Source organism: Dermacentor andersoni, chromosome 7 (assembly GCF_023375885.2).
Source record: "Dermacentor andersoni chromosome 7, qqDerAnde1_hic_scaffold, whole genome shotgun sequence".
In the NCBI taxonomy this organism is placed as follows: Eukaryota; Metazoa; Arthropoda; class Arachnida; order Ixodida; family Ixodidae; genus Dermacentor; species Dermacentor andersoni.
In genome coordinates this window covers 153,504,942-153,518,218 of record NC_092820.1, presented here as the reverse complement: position 1 = coordinate 153,518,218, position 13,277 = coordinate 153,504,942, and positions in this window count along the sequence as shown.

The window sequence follows — 13,277 nt, the reverse complement described above, 5'->3', positions numbered from 1 at the left end:
CACATAATAAATCTACCGCGCTAAAAAGTAAGGCAGGGAAAATTCTTCAAAACACAGTCCCACGAACGTATGCAGCGTCGTATATGGAAACTAAAATGATAAACCACTTCTCAAAATGAACGCTACAGTCATTATTATTATTAGTATTAGTAGTAGTAGTAGTAGTAGTAGTAGTAGTAGTAGTAGTAGTAGTAGTAGTAGTAGTAGTAGTAGTAGTAGTAGTAGTAGTAGTAGTAGTAGTAGAAGAAGAAGAAGAAGAAGAAGAAGAAAACCTATGTACACTTGACACGAAAGGGAAAGCGAGGAGCGGGCTGGCAACTGCCACCGAAAGGGGCGCGACGTTTGCCTACCCTTCAGAGAGAAGGAGACAGAAACACAGAAGTGGAAGATAGGAAGAAGGGGAGGAAGGAAAGATGAAAGACAGAGCAAGATGACAAATTTCAAAGAATAAAGCAGAACACACACAGTAAAGGTCATGCACAGAAGAGCCGGTCACTGCAGGTCACGCTACTAAAGAATGTTAAAATAGAAGAAATAGTGTCTGAGGTCTTGCCATCTTAAAGTAAGTTACAAATGTGAACCAAAGTTAGCTGTTCTATAAAGGTGAGGAAAGCGCGATATAAGCCCGATCACATCGAGACCCACAGCCACTGGGGTACAAACATTCGTCGAGTGTCGTACACCGCAGGCCAAGGAGATGATACCCGCCACTATAGCGATGTGCGATGCGCAATGAAACCGGGACACTCCAATGTCAGGCGCTGAAGCGTGTCGCAGCAACAGCACGACGTACACAATAGACTGGCCACACGTCCTTGTAGATATAAACGCTCACACACGTTCACACAGCCAATCCAAAGCTTGAGCAGTGCTCCAGCGCGACGAGGCAAGCCTCGATCGCAAACAAGTGGCAGGAACGTTCCATTTGCGACGCGCTGGTCTGGAGGCTCCCTGAATAGGTGGCAACCATTCATTTTCCGCTGGTACTTGAAAACCAGGCAGAGCTGCCTAATTGGTGTGAAAAGGATCAACCGTTGCGCTGCATGTTTGATTTGCAGAGGGACACGATGTCGCTGCTTGACATGTCGCTAATCTCTGCGTCAGCTGCCCACAATGCAAGGGCGAGCCATGGTGCTTGCGAAAAGACAGTTCGAGACCAACATAGACCGCGCAGCTAGCGTTAATACGGAACACGTCGTAGTACAAAGAGACGACACTTACTGTGTGCCGGAAGTACCTCAGTGTAATGATAAATTCCCCTTGTGCATTCTCTTTCTGTTACTTTCTTTTTGTTTGGATAGCAGTTATACGGACACCACAAGCGCATTTTTGCCGTCGGCGTCGCGTGATGTTCGTATAACATCCAAGGGTGATAACGCCGTCGCCGTGCGTCGTGTGCTATATGCGCAAGTGAAAGCACGCGAGGAAAGCCGGTGATCGCGGCTCAGTCTGACAAGCGCGAAGGAAGAAAGCGGAGACAAACGCGCCGTCTTCCGTCGCTCGAAAGATCGTGAGGTGACGGGAGGGAGATAGGGGGGTGGCGTTGTGCTTAAGCACCAATTGCGCATCTCGCGACCGGGCCCAAGGGGAACCGACGATCATGGCTCAATCTCGCACACTGTATATGGAAGAAAGCGGGTAGGCAGCATGAGAAAGGGGAGGAGGTGGCTTCGACTTCACCAAGTGTGTACTTTGCATGGCCGTGCGCAGGCGGCCGCGCCCCACCCTGAAAGGGACCTGCAGACGGCTCATACTTTTGTGCGCTCTGTCTTCTCGCCGATCTTGCGTTGAAGCGATAGACCGCAAGAAGGTCACTTCGCTCGCTGCTACTGCCGCGCTAGCTCACACCAGGCTCCAGCAGCAGCGTCCGAGTATGAATGCCACACAAGGCACGTGAGCGTAGGGTAACCATCCCCGCAACGCCGACAAGGACGGTCACATCCGTTCCTTTCATGGCCATGCATACCACAACGGCGACAGGACGCTGCGGTGCACCGTGCATGGTAGTGGTCGCTGGAGCCGCACCGACGACGCAAACGTTGCAAGCCGCGGCAGTCAAACGTCACAAGATGGCCAGAAACTCGCAAGTTGTCGAGGAGAGGGGTTGTAGAGCTCATTTCCATCCGAACAAAGCGGGTGCCAGTGAGCCAGCCTCGTCATCCACTCATAAGACCAGCGTTGACCGACGGAACCTTGCCTTATGCTGACAGTGCTTGACGAGGACTGTTGGGAACGAAGAACGGCAAGAGGCAGGCTACGTTATTGGAGAGTTCTAGTTTAGGGGACGCAAGCCGCTTGCGTCCCCTAAACTAAAGCTCTCTATTGACCTGCGGGCCGACGGGAACGACAGAAAAACGCTCGCAAGAAGGGGCCCACTGTACTAGAAATGTAGTTGAGTGTTGAACTGCGTTTCTAGTACAGTGGGCCCTTTTTACCATCTCTGCTTCAAGCTACATCAACCATTTCTGTCATATTGTGCAGCCAGTTCATCGCTTTCTGCATACGGAAAGGACTTGTGCCAGCTGAGGTGAGTTTTCTTTTTGGTCCATTAAAGCTGTCACCAGGTCACGTTAAGTGAATTTGCAAGATTCTTCGCTCGGAGTTGTGGGCTCAAGTCAGGCATAGCTGGGACATCTTGCGTGTCCATTGCTATGCTTCGTACCCTACCTGGATTGCTGAGCAGCGTCAGGCGTCCCAAGCTACCGAATTCTCGGGGTTGGATTGCATTAGAGGACTGCTTCATGTCCCGAAAGACAAGAAGGCAGCACGAAAACAGGGTCTGTTGGTGCCAGAAGACCACATCGCAATCCCGGAAAGCGTCGCTCGTGTCCTACACAAAGGGCCGAAGTATAGCCATGAACCACGTATGCCAGCCCATAAACTTTTGGCCTTAAATAGATGCATATCAAAGAAAGCCACAAGTGAAGACTAGGAGAGATGCCTTTGGGGAGGTGTTGATGGCCTTGGTAAGGCTCCCCACAAGGTGGGGTCCTGCAAGTCCAGAGAACCTAGAAGGACCGTCGTAACTTTTTTCAAAGAAAAGGACATCCATTTTCTTCAGTCTGACAAGGAAGGAAGTTTCGTGGTTTTCTCAGGAGGTGTGTTTAATGACAAGGCACAACAAGCTGTAGTAAATAAGTGTGTCCTAGTGAAAGAAAACGCAACAAGAGTCAAGAAACAAGCTATACCACTTTACACAGAACTTAACCTTTCGAAGTTAGTCAAGCCAATAAGTGAATGTAAAGGCGTCTCAGTAAGACTGTTTCTCATACCAAATCGCACAAGGAAGGAATTGCATTCCATGTCATTGTAAACGAGAAAGGTTCTTGGCAGCGGTTAGCCAGTTTCTTTTAAAGAACTTGAAATCATTGCAAGTGGATGATCCTTTCATGGCTAAAAGCTCAAGAGATGTAATACAATTCCTGTAAGGAAACGCCTCTATCGCACACGCTTTTTCTGTAGACGTAGTTGATTTTTTTACTCGGTGCCTCAACAGGAAATCTGTGAATCTGTTAGGGATTGCATTTACCGCAACGGCCCTGTAGATTTTCGAGATCTAGTGAGCATGTCCATTGAAATTTTATCATTTTATTCGAATTTTACTTAGCCTGTTTTTGTGTTTTTAATGACGCATTGTATGTTCAATGGCAAGGAGTATGCATTGGTTCCTGCGTCGCTCTGTGCTGTGTGTCATTATATTGATGTGAATTGACCACAACCTGCACAGTTCCTTTGACGATAGGTCCTACCTTAAGGCTTTTAGATGTGTCGATGATTTTTTAATTCTTTTAAAAGTAACCATGATTTTACCGCTGACCAGTGCATTAACGAGGTCTTAGGCGTTCTTATACTACATGGGAGGGCCATGTTATTTACACATGAAATCCCTTCCCAGGGCACTCTTCACTTTCTAGGCCTCTTTTTAGTTTTTGACAAAAAGCACGTCTTTTGACAGTGTAGCACATGTGCCCACAAGGAATCGCCGCCGTAGGATTCGGCGAACTCAAAGTTAGTTAAAAGAGCAATAGACAGTCTTTGCATTGAATTTTCTCTCATGAAATCGTGCCTTCACGCGATGCAGGCCAGTTTTGATGAGCAATTGGCGATGCCGCACACAGTCGGCTACCCGAGCTCGGTCACAGGAGTGGTGTCAAAAACATTGCTCCAGAAAGTGAAGGGAGAAAAGCATATACCTAGCCCTGACCAACGAGGATGCAAACCTGCAGTGGCGTCATACGTCCGCGAACTTTTCCACAACTTCAAGAAAGTTGCTACTAGGTTTGGCGTACTAGTTTTTTCTCGGCACCACACAAGTTGGCTAGACTGTATCCGCACATAAGCCACGTTGACAAAAACTCAGGATGCCAGAAAAATCACACTAGACCATACGTGAAATGTGCAACGGGTGTTATATACGAGATACCGCTGAAATGTGTCTAATCCTACGTGGGACAAATGGGCCCGAGACGTGTCAATGACCGGGCCCGGGAGCATGAATTGTCTGTAATTAACAAATCTAATCCGCATTTACCAGCGCATTGTATGCCTTGCTTCGCATACAATGCGCTGATACCATGTGATGTCTGATGACATCACATGGTCTGCTAGAATTTCACGGACTAAAATACATAGTAGACCCTTGTGATTTTATGGTACGTTAAGAGTGCGATAAAGACAAAGAAATGGAACTTAATACCCTGCCATGGGTTGTTCAGCTGCATCTGTTTTTACACTCGTAGTTTTAGCAACGGGACGCAGAGTTCATGATTATATTGCGCTTAGTGTTACACTAACGATTTTAAGTGAAGGACAGGACGTGGACGTACGTTGCGCAAACTACCAACTGTTTTTACTAGCCATTTTTCACGGTAAAACCCACAAAGAGGGAATTCATTTTAGGATGATTGTTGAAGACGGCGGAACCTGGCAAAGATGCATCGCGGACTACCTTCAGGCATGTTAGAACTCTTTACCTTTCGACGACCTGTTCTTGATCCGCAACTCTGAAGAAGGTATTGCAATACTAAAGAGTAGCCCACCGACGTCTTGTTTTTCAATAGACGTGAAGGACCTGTTCTACAGAGTCCGGGGAGACGACAACGAAGTGTCCTGTGTGGAACGCTGCCTTCTCGTCTCTGAGAATTTGAAGCTACTTTGTGGGAGACGCCGCTCCCTTAACTACAGCGATGGACGTGGAGTCGCCTGGAGAGGTTCCTGGTCCCACTAAGTCAACAGCGGCCGCACCGAGAAAGCGGTCTAGCCGCCCGAGTGACACCGACAGCGAGGACACTGTGATCTACTCAGGGACCAGTGATGAAACCTCGGATGACAGCGACTTCGTGCCCGTAGCGAAACACAAAGCAAAGAGAAGACTCGTCAGGACATCTTCCACAAGTAAGGCAACTGTGATACCGACGCGAAAGCCATCAGACCTCAATTTTATTTGTGCCTGTGGCTGCTAGTGACAATCTAAACTGGATCAACCGCCAAGCCACATCTGTATCGCTCGAGGCACTCATTCCGAGTCAGATCAAAGATGTAACGATCAACGCCCGTAAGAACATCCTCGCTATAGGTGTCACAAACCGCAGCAAGCTAGACATTCTGACCAACGTTAAGGTGCTGGATAGCATCAACGTACGCTGCTATAAACAAGATCATCATGACTCTACGGCCAGCGTTGTGTATGACGTAGATAATTCCATGACCGATGCTGACCTGCATATACTCATCAAGCCGGTGACAGAGGGAATTGCCATATTGCAAGCCCGTCGCCTGGGAAACTCGCAGTGTGTCAAGTTAACTTTCAAGGGAGACAGCCTATCGTCACACGTCAACGTTGGTCACTTCCGACACATTGTACGGCCTTTTGTGCCAAAGCCGCTTCAGTGCAGGAAGTGTCAGAGGATAGGGCACGTTAGTGCGGTTTGCACAAATGCTGCCGTGTGCTCACGGTGCTCTGGGTTGCACAGCTCCGACGCCTGTCGTGCAGAAAACCGAAAGTGCGCCAATTGTCAGGGATCTCACGATAGTGGAAAATGAGGCGAAAGTCCTGAGGTAAATGGTCAGGGATGGTTCCTCGCACAGGGAGGCTGCCGCTAAGGTGCGACGTCGACATTCACGTCGCCGGAGATCTAAGAAACCCACTGCTATTGCTAAGGATGCAACGCGTCCATTGACAGTCCACAAACTTCCGCATACAACTAGCAATAGCAGCCATGAGATTCCTCAGCAGAAAGGCTCCAATATCATTGCCTCATGCGAGGAGTGGCCGCCATTGCCGCCGCTAGATCCACCAGCGGAGCGACAAGATGTAGCACGCTCGCCGAATCATGCTTCACCTTCTGGCAGCAACCAAGACGACGACAAACAAGCTGTCAGCATGATAAGGGCCCTTATGAACACACTACAAGTACTATTGACCGCCATACACACTCCGGCGGCTCGAGGTGCACTTCAAATACCGGATGCCCTTAATCCGGTACTGTCCGGTCTTGAGAAGCACCATGGCTGCTCCTGTACATTCGTTCCTTAAAGAGGTCAAGGAAGCGTCTATCTTCCAATGGAATGTCAGAGGCATTAAATCGCGCATTTCGGACTCTCGTCCGTTTGTTTTTAAGAACAAATTTCCAATAATCGTCATTTGTGAACCAAACTTTGAGAGCGCCATCCTGCTATCAGGATATGAAGCTTTCATGTCTGCCACCTGTAGTGACCGCAGCAAAGTCATCGTTTATATCAGATGTGTTTTCACATATGTTTTACACCAAGTGGCACCTGATGACGACAATCAGTACGTATGCGTGACTATAACATGCAAGAACGTCGCACTCACGCTCGTAGGTGCCTACATTTCACCTTCGAGTCGATTTGACAACGCAAGACTAGGTGGAATTTTAACAGCGACACCTGGACCATGGGTTATTACCGGCGACTTCAATGCGCATCATCCGCTATGGGGAAGCTTAAAGATGGACTGTCGAGGAAGACGTGTACTATCATTCGCGTCGGACCATGAGCTCTGTTGCCTAAATGATGGCAGTCCCACTTTTCTGCGGGGATTGACATACAGCAGCTGCCTGGACTTAACTTTTGTTTCAAGATGCCTCAGTGCCAGTGTGAAATGGTTCACGGACAACGAAACGCATGGTAGTGACCACGTTCCAACATATGTTAAAATCGACGCCATACGCAAGTCACAATCTACTACACTTCTTCATCACATCGTCTGGCCTAAATACACGTTGCTCATGGAGAAGAATTGCCAAGAGATCCAGGACTGTCTGCCTGGCAACATCGAGAAGCTAATTAACGCCGCTGCTCAAGAAGCCACAAGATCTTTTAGGCCTATTCCTAAATTTTCTGAATTCGAAGCAGCATCCGAGCGGCTTCGAGCAATCCGCCGTCGCGCGGAAAGAAGGTACAGGCGCACCAAGTCCATCTACGACCTAAGGGAGGTGAGACTCATACAGAAGATGATCCAGCGTCGGATCAACTCCCTGCAGTCTCTAAGATGGAAAACCTTCTGTGATTCCCTTGATCCGCATAAACCCCTGTCACATATATGGAGAACAGTGCGTGGTCTTCGAACATCACCGCAACAACGCCACCCCTTCAAATGCCTGGCTCTCTACCAAGGTCGCAGAGAGATCGGCGTAGCGGAGGACTTATGTTTCAAGGTTGCTGGTCTACCGCCATCATTCGCTACACGTGATCCCCGTGATGTTCCAATCTCGCGGGATTCTCGTATGGAGAATCTGTTTTCCATCGAGAAGTTGCAGGCGGCGTTGGCAGCGTGCAGACGTTCCTCATCGCCTGGGCCTGACGGGGTGACATACGCAGCTCTTGGAAACTTCAGTCAAACAGCCCGGCATGCACTTCTTGACGTGTACAATAATTCATGGCGTGAAGGAGAAGTTCTTGCTACATGGAAGTCCAGCCGCCTTGTGCCTTTGCTCAAGCCAGGTAAATCACCCCTAGACGTGGCGTCTTATCGTCCCATTGCTCTGGCCAGTTGTCTAGGAAAGGTGATGGAGAGGATGGTGCTGACGCGTCTAGAGTGGTATCTAGAACACTGCAAGTTATACCCTGGCGCTATGGCAGGCTTTTGACGTGGACGCTCTTCTATAGACAACGTCATAGATCTTGTCTCGTCTGTTCAGCACGAAAAAAGCCTCAGTAAACTGTCAGCGGCGATGTTCCTAGTTGTTGAAGGCGCATATGACAACGTAACCCATCAAGCCATCCTGGACGCCTTGGGCGATGTCGGCCTAGGCGGCCTTGTTTTTCGGTGGATATCCAGCTTCTTGAAGGACAGGTCATTCTTTGTGCAAACAGAGGATGGTGCGTCATCACAACGCAACACCTACCGAGGCGTACCACAAGGTGGAGTCTTGAGCCCCACTCTATTTAACCTGGTGCTCATCGACCTGGTTCATACCCTTCCGGAATCCGTCCATGTGTCGATCTATGCAGACGATATATGTATTTGGTCATCAGGAGCGACGCGTCCCCAGGTGTGCGCCAGACTTCAAAAAGCGGCCAATCTAACATCAGGTTATCTTCGAGCACGAGGTCTGGAGCTGTCCTGCGAGAAGTGCTCTATAGTCGCTTTCACGCGTAAAGCAATGAAACCGTACGTTATCAGAACTAATGGACAGCCAATTGCCTACGAGAAGACGCACCGCTTTCTAGGAGTGATAATAGATCGAGACCTTTCCTGGAGTCCTCATATCTTCTACCTAAAAAGGAAATTAGTCATGATAACCCACGTGCTCAGATTTCTTGCGGGAAAGTCATGGGGTGCGTCAGTGAGTGCGGTGCTCCAGCTCTATAACGCACTGTTCCTCGGGCTCCTGCGCTATAGCTTACCTGTACTGGGTGGGACCGGAAAGACCAACCTCCGTGCCCTCCAGTCTGTACAAGCTCAAGTTCTGCGAATTTGCCTGGGTCTTCCCAGATGTGCGTCTACGGCAGCAAGAACAGCCATCGCGCAGGACCACCCCATCAACACGTATCTTCAAGTCGACACTGTGAGGATGCATATCAGGCACTTCGCCCGACTTCCATCACATCATCTCGCCTCCCTTTCCCTTCCTGCCGCTCGACCTCGTTCAGCGTTTAGCAAGATTATTGCCGCCAACCATGGAACATTACCGTCAAACTTCACGCCTGCAGCACGACCATCTCAACCGCTATGGTGCCTCCATCCACTGCAGACTCTTCTTCATATTCCCGGTATCAAAAAGAAAATGGAGATGTCAACTTTCGCCCTCAAACAAACCATGCTTTCAGTGCTACATGACAAGCACAGAGGACGCATCCACGTTTACACGGACGGTTCTGTCTCCTCTAATAGTTCAGCTGGAGCAGTGGTGATTCCCGCAGAGTGTGTCACCCTCAAGTTCAACACATCTCACATTACATCATCGACGGCTGCAGAATTCCCAGCTATCCGTGCTGCTCTGGAGTTTATTGTTCACAAATCATCACATTCATGGTCCATCTTATGTGACTCAAAGGCAGCTCTTCAGTGTCTGATGTCCCCTTTCAACCATGGACCAAATGTGCAACTAGTCGCAGACATCCGGCTACTCCATCATCACGCAATCAACAAGGGACACATCATCTACCACTGGATACCGGTTCACTGCGGAATTTCAGGAAATGACAGTGCGGATGACGCTGCCCGGTCGGCTCATGATGGTGCCCAGATTATACCCATACCGCTGTCAAGAACAGATGCAGCCACAAGTCTTCGCTCCTTCGCCCGCGAGCTTACACAGAATCTGTCGAACACCAGTGAATTCACGAATGCACGTCTCTACAGATTGGATCCACGTCTGCAACTCCGCCTACCACCAGGGTTGCCACGAGCGGAAGGAACCCTTCTGTGCCGCCTGTGGCTCGGCGTGGCATTCACGAACTCCTACTCATTCCGTATTGGAATGGCCGACAGCCCTACTTGTGACACCTGCGACTGTGAGGAGACGATTGAGCACCTCCTTTGTGACTGTCCCCGTTACAAAGTGCCAAGAAAATTGCTCGTGACCGCTCTCGAAAAACTGGACAATCGCCCCTTTACAGAAGAAAAAGCTCTAGGACATTGGTCCAGACGGGCTTCGGCACTCAAGGCCTTAAGGGCTTTGCTTAAGTTTTTAAGGACATGCGAATTGTGCGACCGCCTTTGAATGTTGTAGCGCGTAGTTTCGCGTAACTGTTTGCATTTTCTGGTTTCCATTTTTTTCCCTCTTCTTCTTCTTTCTCCTTTTATTCCCTTTACCTCTTTCCCCAGCACAGGGACTTAAACTGGCTAACCTCCCTGTTTTTCCTCTAATTTGTCTCCTCCTCCTCTACAGAGTCCCGAGGCCAGCGGTGGTACAAGCTGTAGAAGAAGCCATCGACATGTTCGGCTACACCAAATTTCAAGACGTGTGCAAGTGCAGTATTTCTAGTTTTGTGAACTTGCTAAAACTATCTACAGGGTGCGTTTATCGAATATGGTGACAATTTGTATGAGCAGAAAGATGGTATCGCTGTTGGATCCTGTGTAGCTCCCGTGCTTTCCGACTTATTTTTGAGTGTGGGAGACAAAAAACGTGCCGCCATGTTTGAAGAAACTAACATAACTACCTGTTTCAGATATGTCGACGATTATTTGGTGTGCACGAAGGAAAACCAAAACGAACCAATCAGCGTAGAAACTCTCATCAGCATGTTCAAGAAAGCGCATGAAGGTCTAGAATTCACGTACGAGACTCCTTCCGAAGGTCGATTGCCATAAACGTTACTTTGACATAAACATTAGGCTCAGAGGTTCCCACATGTGCTGGTACAACAAAACTGGAGGAGAAAAAGAAATCCTGAGGTATGACTTTTGCCATTCTAAAATCAAAGAGGCATCGCCAAGGCTTGCATCAGTCAAGCAGTTGAAAAATCATGCCACCATGCTCTGGCGGAGAGCATCGATTTGCGAGTAAGCCGCTTAAAAAACAGTGGGTACCCGAACAGTATAGTGGTGCAAATCTGTGAAATCATGCTGCCCGAAATCAGAGCCAACAGGAAAAGGCAAAAAACAAAGGAAAACGAAAAGTTGAACAAACGCGTAGTGTTGCTTTACATCCATGGATTGTCACAGAGGATAAAAAGACAGCCGAACGCCACGATGTTCAAGTACTGTTCTCCGCTCCGTAAAAACTAAAAGGCATGTGCAAGAGGGTGAATGCAGGATCCGAAGCGGGCAATCCATGTGCTACGGTCTGTCAGACTAAGCACGGGAAAAAATACGTGGAATGTGATACCTCAGTGGTTTACCAAATCCCACTAGATTGCGGGAAAGTGTACATCGGGCAAACTGGACGTTGTCTAAATGATAGGTTACGGGAGCACAAATACACGTGCCAGCTTCTGACAGCACCTAGCAACTTGGCTGCACACTGCAAACAATGCAAATGCTCTCCGCTACTAGAAAGCACTACAGTCATTGGCACATGAAAAACAAATATGGAGCGAGAAATATCGCTGGAACTCACGATAGCTAAAGAAAAAGAGATGTGCGTAAGCACTCCGTCCATCGCGCTTATCGAAGCTGAGGTTGAGTTTACCAGGGCCAACGGGTGCCACTGAAAGATGTATGCCCGGCCAAAAGTATGATTACATGTCGTCACCCTGTCATATCTTTGTATATCTGCCCCCTCCCCCGCGCCATATCTCCTTGTATATAAGCGCATTTTTTAACCCTATTAGACAGTTGGTAGTTTGTGCAACGTACGTCCACGTCCTGTCCTTCACTTAAAATCGTCAGTGTAACACTAAGCGCAATACTATAATCATGAACGTTCAGCAACTAGCCCCCTTCATTGCTTTACTAGACGCAGAGTTCTGACCAAAGTTGGGGTTAATGTATGCGGCAATATGCATCTACACTGATTACACTGTAACACATTTATATAATGCGATGAAGCAAACAGTGCATTGCGGGCACGGGTAGTAAGATTGCCCTGGTTCTAGTTTTGATGTCACCGCTGCCTTCGAGATCTTGCAACGCCCATTTTATTATAATCTCAGGCGCTCTCGAACTCTTCGTTTGGCGGCATTTTTATTTTCACATGCTAAACGGTCACACCGCAATACATATCTGTATTGAGGTTAAGCTTAGTGAAGTTGCCAAATGCTATCAGTGTCAGACCTAACAGTTTTAAAATGGCACGGCCAATATACTAGCCCAAACATTTCATTTACGCTTTATTAGCACTGTCAAGCTAATCTTACACCATAAAAAACAACGTAAACACATCAAGAGGTGATTAGCAAGAAATACAGCCATGGAAAGCACAAGCCCATTACCAATAGTGCGGTGAAGGGCTTTGCGTACTTCAATGACACACCTTAAGTGCTTTAGGATAATTATTTTAGCATTGGTCAAGGTTGATCAAACTTACTGTGATGTTGGTTGCTTTACAATGAAATAAAAGTTCTAGATAAGCGGAGGCAAGCGACTTGTTTTCACATTGATTATGCAAACCACATGGGGCCTGGCAAAACCCAAAGACGGTTCTAGTTTGCGCATGCTGCTTGAGTCCTCTAATGAAAAGATCTCTAATATCAGCAGTATAAAGAAAAGCTGTAGCCATAGAGCTTCTAACTTCACAACTCCAGTTTACTTTCTTCTATACTCTTTACAACTTAAGGATTACGCTGTCGTCGCAAAATTCGCATAGCTCGTTGCTAAATTTTGCGAAGAAAGCAGTGCTCGCCCAACATACACTAATGAAGAATAGGCAGTGGGAGGCAGGGTTTGCGGACGAGGGTCGGGAGAGCCAGTTGGCTCTTCTGGACCAAGCCCAGCGAGCCGCTCATGCCAGTGGGGACCTGGAATAGGGGCTCCAACCATCGTGCCTTATTTTATTTATGTTCAATAAAGTTTTTACTCACTCACTCACTCACTCACTCAGTTAGAGTTGCCTGTTCTAATATTACTCCACAAATTCTTTAAACAGTTCACATTTTCAACACTGAGTTTGTCATGCCTCCAAGTAAACCGCTTTGCGCTGCACCACATGATGCCCGACTAGGAAATAATGTAATGTAATAATGTCTTTATTTGTGTCCCGTAAAAGTACACCACACGGGAGACCTGCAGTAAAAGCTGTCATGAATGACAGCTTTTACTGTGTAATCATGAGCCATACCGCTCTGTGAAGGTGGATGACAAGCGAAGCTGTAGAGCACACGACACACAGGTGACACAGAATTTTGAAGAAAAGGAGGAACGAATT